The sequence below is a fragment of the Mustela putorius genome, unplaced genomic scaffold (genome assembly GCF_011764305.1).
Source record: "Mustela putorius furo isolate JIRA1106 unplaced genomic scaffold, ASM1176430v1.1 tig00000129_pilon_pilon_pilon, whole genome shotgun sequence".
NCBI lineage: Eukaryota > Metazoa > Chordata > Mammalia > Carnivora > Mustelidae > Mustela > Mustela putorius.
Window position 1 is genome coordinate 8,119,654 of NW_025421290.1, and position 13,728 is coordinate 8,133,381.

A 13,728-nucleotide genomic window follows, 5' to 3' on the forward strand; every position below is an offset into this window, starting at 1 on the left:
TGGAAGCTGATGGCTTTGAAAAACTTACCTTTCTCATACAACTGCACTTTTATTTATTTATTTTTATTTATTTATTTATTTTTTTAAAGGTTTTATTCATTTATTTGACAGAGAGAAATCACAAGTAGATGGAGAGGCAGGCAGAGAGAGAGAGAGAGAGGGAAGCAGGCTCCCTGCTAAGCAGAGAGCCCGATGCGGGACTCGATCCCAGGACCCTGAGATCATGACCTGAGCCGAAGGCAGCGGCTTAACCCACTGAGCCACCCAGGCGCCCCACAACTGCACTGCACTTTTAAAATGACATTTGCCCAGGGAAATGATTTCCATTTTAATTACTTGAAGACTTCTCTATTGATATCATCAGCTAATTGTTAAAAATTAAGTAGACAATATAATTAAGTAGACAATATAATTATCTACGTAGATATGACATTTTTCAACAGATTTTTTTAGTCTGTATCAGGTCTGCTTTCTTTTCTACACATTACAGATAATTTCAGATTTCAAAGTTATCTAACAATTTTTTTAAATTTTATTTTTATTTATTTGACAGACACAGATCACAAGTAGGCAGAGAGGCAGGCAGAGAGAGAGGAGGAAGCAGGCTCCCTGCTGAGCAGAGAGCCCGATGCGGGACTTCATCCCAGGACCCTGGGATCATGACCTGAGCCGAAAGCAGAGGCTTTTACCCACTGAGCCACCCAGGTGCCCCTTATCTAACAATTTCTAAATGTTGAATAACTTATGTTATAACATAATCCCTTGAAGGAAAATGGGAAGTTTTCCAGTACATTACACAAAATCTTTATTTCAATAGAAAAAAATGACAACTAATATTTATTGCTGGCCATGTTCCACTTCTTACCTTTGGTTATACTTTTGGTTTTGACTCATTCCTTGTGAGTTGAAGGAATCCTCTAGGACGTAGAATGATCCCAGGCATGTGTTGCTTGTAAATATTCCTTTGGTTTAATGATATTCTTCAAATAAGGTAATGTCTTAAATGTGTTCTGCTTACTAATGGCCTTTCATTTTTTTAAGTTTATGATGAATACTTTAAATTTACCATTGTTTTAAATGTTTTACCTACATTATCCTATTTTATTTGAATTATTATTTATTTCATTTTGTAAAGGAAGAAACAGATTTATAGATAAGTGTGTTGTTTAAAAAAGGTAAGAGGTCATAACTGGGAAATAGTGGAAGAGGGGCTAAAGCCTAGATATTTTAATCTCTGAAGCCTTAATATCTATGTTATGCTACAATTTCTTAAAAATAGAACTTCACCTTTGTGTTTTACTATCACCAGCATAAATGCACACATATGCATGTGCACACATGCACAAACACACGCAAAGTTGCAAGAAACAGTAAGGGAATTGTAAGTAAAACACAGATCCATATTGGAAGTATTACAACATCAAAGAGGAGAAGAGAACTGACAAAAAGATTGAGAATACACCTACAATTTCAGAGAGTCCAAAACCAGATGAAGATTTCAGCAAGATTAGTATTAACTACAACGTAGTAGATTTAAGAGTTACATGAATATCTCAATAAAGCTGGAAAGAACTGAAGTAGTTGCTATAAGAAAGGTATATATAATATATAGTAATGCTCAAAGACTGTTCAGAGCTTGAAAGCATAATAAAGGAATAAAAGTGTCATTGAAAGCTGTAAAGAGTATAATTCATTCAGAACAAAGATTAAGTTATAATATATGTGTAAAGGAATAGCAAATCACAACTAAGGTGTACAAAGATAATGCAAAAAAGAAATTGATATATTCATATAACAACCCTTTAGTGAGTACTTACAACTAAGTACTAGGTACTTGAGATACCTCAGTAAACAAAACAGCTAAGGCTGTTTACCTGTGGAGCATACATTCTTCAGAGAGAAGACAGTTGATAAACAATTTAAAAATATGTATATTAAATATTAGGTGATAATAAGTGATCTGGGGAAAAGGGTCATGATAAGGAAAATAGATTACCCTTGGGATAGGGGTGAAGCTGATATTTTATACAGGGTGGTCAGGAAAGCCTTTGTTGATCATGTGATCTTTGAACAGAAACCTGAAGGAAGTGAGGGATCAAGCCATGTGGACATTGAGAGAAGAACATTTTAGCTGAAGAGATTATGAAGTACAAAGCTTGTGAGGTTGGAGCATGTTGAACATGAAGGGGAAGTTAGTTCTGAAGGTTGTGGGGATAATTACAGGAAGAAAGATGAGGGAGATTCTAGAGATATATCATGTAGGGTTTTGAGGTCATTATAAGGCTTTTACTATGATGATGATGGTTTGCCTTTGAAGGGTTTTGAGCAGAGGAATATCACAATCTGATTTATGCTATTAACAGGGTCATTTTAGCGGCTACCATGAGGATCCACAGTAGAGGGCAAAAGAGGAAGGAGGGAGGTCATCTAAAGAGACTATTTAAAACTTCAAGAAGACAGCTATTTGGGAGGGATGGAAATGGTGGAAAGAGTGATAAGTGGTGGAATTTCAGAAATGCTTGGTAATAGATTGCATGTGGAATACGAAAGCAAGAGAAGGTCAAAGATTATTACAAGTTTTTTTTTTTTTTTTAGATTTATGTTTATTTATTTGAAAGAGAAAAAGAGAGAGGGGACATGTGCACAAATGTGGGGAGGGGCAGAGGGAGAGAATCTTCAAGCAGACTCCCCACTGTGTGGGGAGCCCTTCATGGGGCTTGACCTCACAACCCATGAGTTCATGACCTTAGCTGAAACCAAGAGTCAGATGCTCAACCAACTGAGTCACCCAGGTGCCTCAATTATTCCAAGTTTTTTAACTAGCTCAAATGAATGAACAGATTTTCCATTTACTGAGATGAGGGAGACAATGGAAAGAACAGGTTTAGGAGTTGGATACCTATCCCCCTCTGCAAGATGGAAATTCAAGGTTAAATCAGAGATTGAGAAAAAAAAATGTGGGAATTAGATGGACTTTATGAGGTTATTAAGGGATGAGGATAAATTGAGAGGGAAAGAGGTCCAAGGCTGAGTCTGGGGAATTCTAACACATGGAGGTCAAAGAAAAGAAATTTCCAGCAAAGGAAACTGATGCAGTCCTCAATGAGGTAGAAAGAGAACCAAGAAAGAGTGGTGTCTTAGAAGCCAAGAGGAGAAAACAAGTACAGAACAAAGACAAAAATCAATGGACCAAATGCTGTTGAGGTTGAGTAAAATGTGGTCTGAGACTTATCATCATTGCTCACCTTGACAAAATCCTGGCTGGGGTGGTTTCAAGACTGAATGATAGAAGAGGAGGTGTAGACAGTAAGTATAGGTAACTTCTTCAAGAAGTTTTCATGAAACAGAGAGCATAGTATGAAACAGAGAGCATAGTATGTAACTAGAGGAGGAAGTGAGGCCACATTTTTCTTTCTATAATGGGAAATATTATAACATATTTATGGGAGTGATCTAATAATGAAGAAACATTTGCTGATGTAAAAGCAAGAGGAAACATTTCCTTATTAAATGTAAAAGCAAGAGGAAACATTTCCTTATTTGATGTCTTTGGGTGGGTGAAAGGAGATTTGACCTGGTGCAAAAGTGAGCCTTAGCTGTGAACTAAGGGTTGCCTAGCAAGGACCATGTCTAATCCCTCTGCAGAAATAGGAAGAAAGTCAGAGTCAGGAGAGATAAGGTGATGAAATCATATGGCAGTTCTCACAGTAAAGTTTCTCACTGAGGGGTACCTAAGTGGCTCAGCCGGTTAAGCATCTCCCTTCAGGTCAGGTCCTGATCCCAGAGTCCTGGGATGGAGCCTCACATCAGGTTCCTTACTCAGCAGGGAGCCTGCTTCTCTGTCTCCCTCTGCCTGCCACTGTCCCTGCTTGTACTCTGTCTCTCTCTCTCTCTCTCTGTCAAATAAATAAATAAAATCTTAAAAAAAAGTGTCTCACTGAAATGGGTAGCAAGTTCATGAACTGATTACATAGAGAGGGAAGGAAGTTAAAGAGGAGAAGCTGTAACCACTTGAGTAGGAAGTGCAGTAGGGTTCTCCAGAAGTACTACCGGCCTACTTGAGGTTAGGTATTAGGAATTTCTTCTTCTTTCTTTTAACAGCCGACAGCACTTAGCATTCTCAAGCAGTCTCCCATCCAAGTACAAACCAGGCTTGGCCCTGCTTACCTTCTGAGATCAGATGGGATCAGGTGTATTCAGGGTGGTACGGCCATAGACAACAATTTAAACTGAGACTAGTCAACATATTTATGTGTTCTTCACCTACATTCAGCTACAGGTACAATGAGTTGGATATATTTACGGTTGGATTTTACTAAATGTGATGGTTAGTTTTATGTGTCAGCTTGACTGGTCTAAGGATACACAGATAGCTGGTAAAATACTTCTGGTTGTGCATATGTGCTTATTTCCAGAAAAGACTAGCACATGAATTGATGAATCCCAATACAAATGGCTTCGTCTAATGTGCTGAAGGTCTGAATGGAACAAGAAGGCAGGTAAAGCTTGAATTCACTCTCTTTCTGCTTGAGCTGAGAGATCCATCTTTTCCTACCCTCAGACATCAATGCTCCTGGTTCTTGGGCTTTTGGACTCAGATGAGGACTTGTCCAATAGCACCCTGATTCTTAGGTCTTTGGATTTGAATTGAATTACACCACCAGTTTTCATAGTTCTTCAACTTGCAGATGGTAGATTGTGGGACTCACTGGCCTCTATAACTGCATGAGCCAATTCCTATACTAAATCTCTTTTTACATATCCCTCTATACATATCCTATTGGTTCTTTTTCTCTGGAGAACCCTCACTAATACACTATGAGGGAAAGAGAGACAAGGTGGTTGAGGGTGTATGATAGGGGGTGATTAATATAATGGTCCATGGCACTAAGCTAGTTAAGGGGGGGGGAAGTGAAACAGTGCAGTTATGGATAAAAACATAGTCTGGGGCATGTCCTGAGCATGTGTGACTGAGGTAGAGTAGAGAACAAGATTGGGAAGTATAAGCTAAGAAATTGAAAAGCTTGTGATTGGAAGAACATAGATACTGAAATTGTTAAGTAATAAATATGTCAAGAATAGTACAGGAGAAATTGATAGTGGCGAGGTAATAATATTCTTCAAGGCATGCGAGGGAAGTTCCAGGGGTCTGTGATGGCTAAACAAAGAGGAATAGAGGGTAGTAAAATCTGAGGGCATAATTTTCAAGACAAGATTTTTTTTTTAAAGATTTAATTTATTTGACAGAGAGAGAGAGACAGTGAGAGAGGGAACACAAGCAGGAGGAGTGGGAGAGGGAGAAGCAGGCTTCCTGCTGAGCAGGGAGCCTGATTCAGGGCTTGATCCGAGGACTCCAGGATCAGGTCCTGAGCTGAAGGCAGTTGCTTAATGAATGAGCCACCCAGGCACCCAAGACAAGTTTTGTTTGTTTGTTTGTTTGTTTTTTTAGGAAGAAGGAAAGGATAATATTTTAGAAGTGGCTCTCAGGAGCAGGCAGCACTCCACTGTCTACATTGCAGTGTAGACTGAAACGATCTAAGCTCCATTGTAGTCAGTGTTTCATCTGTACTCCAGACTCAGGTACAAGGGCTGTGGGAAATGAAAACAGCCACCACTGGGGGAGGTGGGGCGATGCTAAAAGGAACAAGGTATTCTCAGGAAAGAGCCAGTTTCAATTAGAGCAATAGGTGAAGAGAGCTCTGGCCATATTTGGACAATTCACTAGCAGGGCTCTTGAATCTTACAGTTTCTTTGTTGGAAGAGTTTTAATTATGGGTTCAATTTCTTTAGTAGATACAGGGCTATTCAGATTTTTAATTTCTTTTTGTGTTGACTTGTAACTTGTATTTTTCAGGAAATTTGTCCATTTTACCAGATTTTTTCAGATAAAATTATTATTTGATTATTGACATCAATTGTTTATTATAGCTTCTTACTATCTTTATAGTGTTTATACATTTTTAAAAAATATTTATTTATTTACGTAATCTCTACACCCAGTGTGGAGCTTGCACTCATGACCCCAAGACTGAGAGTCACATGCGCCTCTAACTGAGTAAGCCAGGCACCCTAGTGTTTGTGGATTAAATAGTGATATTTCCCTTTTCATTTGTTTTATTGGTAATTTGTGTTTTTTCTTTACTTGATCAGTCTTGCTAACAGTTTATCAATTTGATTAATCTTCTCAAAGACCTAATTTTTGTCTTTGTTAATTGTCTCATTACATATTTGTTTTTTCCTTCACTGTTTTGCTCCAATTTTCTTTTTTCTACTTTGTTTGGGTTTACTTTGCTATTCTTTTTCTTGATTTAGAAGTTATAGCACAGATTTTCAACCTTCTTTCTTTTCTCATAAATGTGTTTAGAGATATAAATTTTCTGCTTAGCATGTGTTTAGTTGCATTCTATATGTTTTGATATATCATGCTTTCATTGTTCTTCTGATCAAAATATTATCTAATTTCACTCATAACTTTTTGTTTAACTCAGTGGTGATTTAGAAGTATGTTACTTTATTTCTGAACATTTGGAGCTTTTATAGTTGTCTTTCTGTTACTGAGTTGTAACTTAATTTCCTAAGGTCAGAGAACATTTACTATATGTTGTGAATCCTCTGGTTATTTTTGCATGGTATCTTTTCATGAGCTGATTTGAGACACATCTTACAAGTAGAAGCCACACAGTTTAGGAATGGTTTGGTTGGTGGATGGTGAGACAAAGGAGTCAACTCTATAAAAGTGATGTTTTTTGGTTTATATGGTTCTTGGCACTTTCTATCTTATGTCAGAATTATTTAGGACTCTATGAGTGAGAGTTAGTGTTTCCAAAACCCATTTGGCCATGACATTTTCAGAATACTTCAGAAAAATCTAAACTAGACCTTCTCTTTTACTATAGGGAGGACATCCTACATTAAAAGTTCATATGTTAAATTCCATAGTTATGGAAACCTTCCTTTAAGGCAATTTGCTTTTTCCTATAGGTTAGAGTTTATATCTGCTTTTTTTTTTTTTTCTTTGTGGCCCTTCACTTCATATACTACACATCTAGTAGATATTTATTGAATGAATGTGTTTGCTAACATAAGGTCAGGAAGATATTGGAGCAGCCAGTAAGTAGAATTTAATATTTAGAATTTTGGTTTACCTTATAAAGTTGCTGAGATAGAACAAAAGGCCAAACATGAAGTGGAATAAATATAGAAAACCCTATTGAAAAAAAATTCAACCAAGTAAATTTGAAGATCTAACTGACTTTATTAAATGATTCATGGATTCAGCATTCCCATCTAGCCACATAAGGTCATCATCAGCCTTGTGGCAGGGGAAGGTTTCAACCTATCTGGAAAACATGCATACAAAAACAGGAACAGGAACATATTGGTAACCCCTACTAAGTGGCAATTGAATAAAGTCCAGCTGCAGGTGTTCAAAGGGTCCAGAGGGAGGACATGTGAGGCCTCTAGGGACAAAAATAATTTTTCTAGGATTATGGACCTGACAGGTCAAAAGTGCCTGTAGACTGTTTTTGTAATTTTATAGAAATCTCTCCACCAATGTCTATTCATAATTTGAGTCACTTTAAATGCCCTGTGGTGGGTGAAGGAATGCAAAACCAGACATATGGAGTTCCTGAGGGAGTAGAACCAAGCAGCCATCTTGGGTTTCCCATAGCCCTGACTACTCTTTTATTTCCCCCAGGTGTTTTAAGGGTTTTCATTAAGAATATGCTTTTCAAAGTAGCCACATATGAAAGTACATTTAGTACTTTTTAAGGAAATTAACATTAAACATTTTTATCCTGACAGCACATTTCAGAGAGAATATATTTGATACAAAATGGAAGACCAAAGACTTGACTTTATTCACACATTTGTTTATGGAAGACTAAATTATGCATAGTAAATTGGCATAATGAAGTCACATGGTAATTTGAAATTAATTATCACTTGGACGTACTGGTTAAACTTTGTCTTCCCTCTCTGTGAAAGAAAGAAAGGAAAGAGAGGTATGTTTTCGTTTTTAGCAAAGTCAAGTATACATAAAGAAAGGGCTTTGCATACTCTTAAGACCACAAAACTACTAGTGTAGAAGTAGCATATATAGACAAACATTGCTTGGGCTAATACAAAAGAGTTCCTAGGTTAATAAGTGAATATACTGTTTTTTGTTGTATTTTTTAAAAAATTTATTCCTTTTAAGTAGGCTTCATGCCCAACATGGGGTTCAAACTCAAGACCCTGAGATCAAGAGTTATATGCTCTACTGAATGAGCCAGCCAGATGCCCAAGTGAATGTATTTTTTAAAAAGCATATATTGGTATATAAACGAAACTTGAAGGATATATAAGATCAAAATAACATGACTTTTTTGACAGAGAAAAGAAGGGTTATTTCAGGATTGTGAAATAACATTGACTAGGATTTTGATATAAGAAGTCCCATATGACAGTCCTTTTGTTTACCTACCTTAATTTACAATGCAGGAGTAGATGGTTGTCATGTTGGGAGGAAATCAGGATGGTGAAAGTCCGACAGTGAAAGGCCTTTTTTTATTGCAGAAGCAGAGTGAACTTCATCCACAAGTGCCACAATCTTACAGTATAAAGAAAGCTTAGTTATTACTTATTAGACTTCCCATGTAATTTACATATCAAGTATAAAGAAAACTGAGTTATTACTTATTTGACAATATTTCCCACATAATTTCCATATCAAATAAGCCTCATTAGTTAACAAATCCCATGAAATATTCCAGATCAAAAAGGTCTCATTTACAATTTGATTTTGGGAAGTTTGTCAAAAATACAAAAAAAGGTTTTAAAGCACTTGCCTAAATATTATCACAGATCATTATGAAATTTAATACTTAAAAGGTAAAAAAATTTCACAATCTTATCAAAAGCAAACCAAAAGTTTGTGAAACTTTGTCCTTTTAACAGAGAGAAAACCAAATTCTAATTTTGTACCAGTTTACTTTTTATATTACAACTCATTCTTAAATGGATTCATTTTAATCTTAGCCAGCTTGACCACACATCAAAATTCCTTTTCAAAGATTCCTTGCCACAAACCTTTTACAACTTTCTTTCCCACATTCTGATTTTGTCCTATGTTTTTCCTCTCTCTCTCTCTCTCTTTTTTTTAAGATTTATTTATTTATTTTGGAAAGAGAGAGTGCTCACACACATGAGCAGGGGGAGGGGCAGAGGGAGACAAGCAGACCCCACTGTGTGGGGAGCATAAGTGGGCTCCATATGATGCCACGTCCCAAGATCATGACCTGAGTGGAAATCAAGAGTCAGCTGCTCAACCTACTCAGGAACCCCCTACGTTTTACCCCTTTAAACAACCAGCCTCACTTTAGGATCAAATTTTTCTTTCCCTCAACAAAAAAATACATCTGCTTTTCTCATACCTTCTCTTACTGAAAACACATCCTACTTTCCTGGCATACAGAGATGTTTCTCTTATTATTTCTAGGGTTTTATTTACGTATATTAATTAGTCTTCTTACCCTTAGGAACTTTACTTTCTAGTGAAAACTAAGAAGTAAATAATTATGAACTGTCGGATACACCTGTATACTTTAAATTTGCCCATTTATGAGTGTATTTCATGATTTCTAGAAGCATATGCCTTTTAAAATTTTCCAGTAGAGAACTAACACATCCAAGCATTTTTTTACTTCTCTGTAATAAGAAGCCAAAAGTAGAAAACTTCTGTTCAGTAATTTATGTTTCAGTATTTTATCTTTTTTGGGAAGGATCTAGATATTCAATGACTAGCCATTATGTAATTTAATTTAGCAAAACTCTAAGGTTTTTAGTTACCAAAAAAGATTTGGGGAAACTATTTATGTAGACATGAATATTGCTGAAAAGTTTATTTGTAAACTTTTATCTTACTTGCATCTATTTCATTCTCTTGTTCTTGATAATTATGTTTTGATTATCTATGAAAATCTCACAAGACATCAAACAACTAACCATCATCTTTATCTTTCTTTCTGGCAAATTCTGTAACAGAAATAATATGAGCTTATTTGACTTTCAAAAAGCCAAGGTAGCATAAAAGTATTATAATTGATGCTGACAACTCTAAAAACATGCCTGTTTTACTTAAACCAACAAATTTCAATTGGCTTTGATTTATTAAAGATTAATCCTAGAGCCCATGAATTTGAAATTTATTTGGGTTTGTTTCTATTATGTTTCTGAGAATTTAATTTATATAAGTACTAAATTTTCTTTAAGCCAATTAAATGAGCTCTCTGGGGGGTACTTGGGTGGCTTAGTCAGTTAAGCGTCTGCCTTCGGTTCAGGTGATGATCCCAGGGTTCTGGGATCGAGCCTGGCATCAGGCTCCTTGCTCTGCCAAGAGCCTGCTTCTCCCTCTCCTTCTACCTCCCACTCCTTCTGCTTGTGCTCTCTCTCCCTCTCACGGTCAAATAAATAATAAAATCTTTAAAAATAAATAAATAAATAAGCTTTTAATTTTGGCAATAATACCACTCTGAGGTAGAAAACACCACACATCTACGACACATATGAACACAGAGATAGAGAAATCTTCTAGTTATTGTTCCAAAATTTTTGTCCATGAGATTGGGTATGATAAAGCAGAACTCCTTCGTTTATAAAAGAATGGCTGGACACAAGCTTTTTCTGGCAGATGGGGTAAGTTAAGGTTACCTGCTCAGATTGTTAAAGTTTTTTATTTTTTTTTTAAACTAATATTGGGGAGAAGATATTTGAGATTTGTATTTATCCTGGACAAGTAATGTGATGGAAGTTGTTGGCTAGATTTCGAGCCAGAGTGCCTCTATAGCTATTTGCATTTTTTAAAAAGCTTCTTTTTTTACTTTTGTTTTTCTTCAGTCTTAGGAATAGAGGATGATCTAGGCAAAAGTTCCCAGAGAGTATTTATAAGAACTTTGAGATAAATGGAGGAGGTTTGGGGACCGATGGAAAGGATAGGTTGGAAGATGTTGAATCCTTTCAGAGGCCGGCTGTATTTCTAGTTTTGCAAAGATTTGTAAGATAAGTTGCCTGTAGTCTCTTGAGGAACGGCTGCAACTTCGATGACGTCATAGGTTGATTTACCCATCCAACCACGCCATCCTCGACTTGCTTTTTTCCCTCTGGTATCTAGCTCTAATTTTAATTTAGAGGTGAAAGCCTTAAAAAAAAATGATCAGTTTTTGAATATCAGTTTATAATCTGGCCAACTTTGACTACAGAGATTTAAAAAAAATCTTGTCCATGTCCTCCCAGTACAAACAGCAAATTTTTCTGACAGTATTAAATAATTACCCTTGGGTGTTAGGTGAACAAGACACACTCTTTCCAAGATCCAGTCACTCCCAAAGATATTAAAACAAGGAACCAACAACCTGCACATCCTTGGTAGGCTCTTGGGTAGGTGGAAATCAAACCCTGTTAATACAAAATGAGACAAACAGGAAGGCAATAGCTATCCCAAGGAAAAGGATCCGTGAATGATGGATTTGGATTTGGAAAACAAAGGACAATGTGAAATTTTATTTTCCTCTCTTGACTGGGCACTGCAGACAGAGATTCAGAAAAACTGATGTTGGTAAGAATTACCCTTCTCTGGCTTCTGTCAGTTTTACCAGGATTTCCACTGGTGGCTCTGGTATCTATCAGAGTTCCCTTATGGTAGAATAATAGAAGTTTAAAGGAATAATGAAGCAGTTTACCAGAAAATCCCTGAGTGTCATCAGCTCTTTAAGGGGCCCAGATGGGGGTCCCTCCTTTGAAGGTAGATATGGAGGTGTCTGTAAGAGCATGAACCAGAGGATTTCTATTTATGTTTGGGTCATCTTTTCAGAGCAGAAAAACAATTTAGACAGAGGATGAATGGAGTGACTCAAAGGTCGACAGAGGAGAGTAACAGAAGTTACATTGGTCTTACCGTCTTCAGCAACCCGATGGTTACCGAGCCAAATTCTTTAGGCCATGAAAAAAGTGTGTAGATTTTTATTGTTTCCAGGACCATAGTTCTTAGAAATAAAATAAGCAAGTCTACTGAAAGGTAGAGTGCTTAATCTTTAGAATTTAAGAATCCCACTAGCTAAGTCTTTTACACAAAAGACAAACATATGCACCTTGACACACAAGCAGTAACCAACACATGTCACTGTGGACTGGCCAAGAAAAGGCCACCAGTAATTCCCAGTGTTGACTAAATTGGCAGACTCCATGAATAGAGAGTACATTCTGGAAATGGGGAAAGGACTAAACCAGCATACCCTAGTAAATGGGGACTGCAGACTGAAGCTAGGGAAGGGATTCCAGTGTGGATTGGGGGCTGAACCCAGGGCCAAGAACTGGTATTCTGTTAGAGCCCCCTGACCACTCAGGTTGACCCATAATTTGTTTTCCCTTGGACTGGAAAACAAATTAGGTCTGTAGTTTTTATGCAAAAAGAGCAAAACTCAAACCTAGAGGCACTTACCAGCAGCCTTTGGAGATAGTGAGAAAGGCAGTGAACTCAAAAAGGGTTTCCAGGGTGCCATCATTGCGTTTCTCATTGTCTCTGTATGCTTTGGGTCCCATCACTGCTGCCTGATCTGTTAAAAAACAAAATTCAACTAAATACATTTAAAGATCTAATTTGGCTTTAATAAATGATTCATGACTTCGCATTCCCATTGAGCAAACTGAGGGGACCTCTGAGAAGTTGTACCAAATGGAAGATTTTTTTTTACAAAGGAGTGTGGAGCAAGAACGTTTTTTAGCAAAAGAAAGGAAAGAATTGTTCCAGGCAAGATTCCCTTGCCTTAGGTAGAAGGGCAGGGGGCCTTATTGGTGCATTTCCTCATCTTTTGGGGGGGATGGAAGGACCATGTGACAGATTACCTCATTGGCATTGTTCAGAAAATTCCTGATTGAAAGGTTGAGACGACATATCTGGGGGAGGTTGAAACTGCAATTAGGTATTAAGCGGCTACTTGGTGACTTGGCCTAAGTGGTGCCATTCTGGGCCTCTAGTCTTTTTTTTTTTTTTTTTAACAATCTTGAAGTTAAAAAGATTCAAGACCTTTAAATGAAATTTCCAGAAAACATTTTGAGGAAAGCTCTCTTTGGACTTCAGGAAGGTACCCTACATTCAGAACGGGTCAAAAGTTAAATACCACAGTAACAGACACTTCCCTTTAAGACAATTTATTGTTTCCTTCAGAGGCTCTCAGTATATTTCATCTAAATTAGTTTCTTGAGCTTTTATATTTTAAATTAACATTTCAGAAAGTGGCCTCTTGCTGCCAAATAACATTTTCTTACCCACACACAAGCTTGAGTGTCGTAATTAATGGAATATACAATGTATATTTTTAAGGTTGTAATTATAGCACTGGTTTTTAGAGAAAAGCCACTGATTTGGCAATGGAATTCTAGTATCTTTTACTAGACAATGGACAAACACTATCTTGGTGTTTTAAGATCAAAAGTTTCCTGCTTTCCTGAAGTAAGTTTCTCTTCCATTTTAATGACAATTATTTTGATATATTCATAATAAAGTGCCTTTTTGCATCTATCCTATCAAATGCAAACCTTAACTGTTTGCTTCTTATCAAATGTAATGACATCATTAAATTTTTCCCTTAAACCACTCAATTGCAGGAGCTAAGAAAAAGCACAACAGTTAGCTTCATGGTATAAGCAGTCACAAGTCATTGAAATAGAAACCATTCATTTTTGTAAATT

General features: G+C 36.8%; 1 long non-coding RNA gene and 1 pseudogene across 1 annotated transcript in view; both read right to left on the bottom strand.

Annotated features, from left to right (window-relative positions):
- The window catches only part of LOC106005825, a 54,432-nt gene that overhangs the window by 14,504 nt on the left and 26,200 nt on the right, over positions 1–13,728 (bottom strand). The window contains exons 2-3 of the long non-coding RNA XR_001179475.2: positions 12,479–12,593; positions 8,468–8,593 (exon numbers count right to left, since the gene is read on the bottom strand). This is a non-coding gene — a long non-coding RNA (uncharacterized LOC106005825). The remainder of the gene's footprint in view (positions 1–8,467; positions 8,594–12,478; positions 12,594–13,728) is intronic.
- Positions 4,100–4,218, bottom strand: LOC123390528 (annotated as a pseudogene).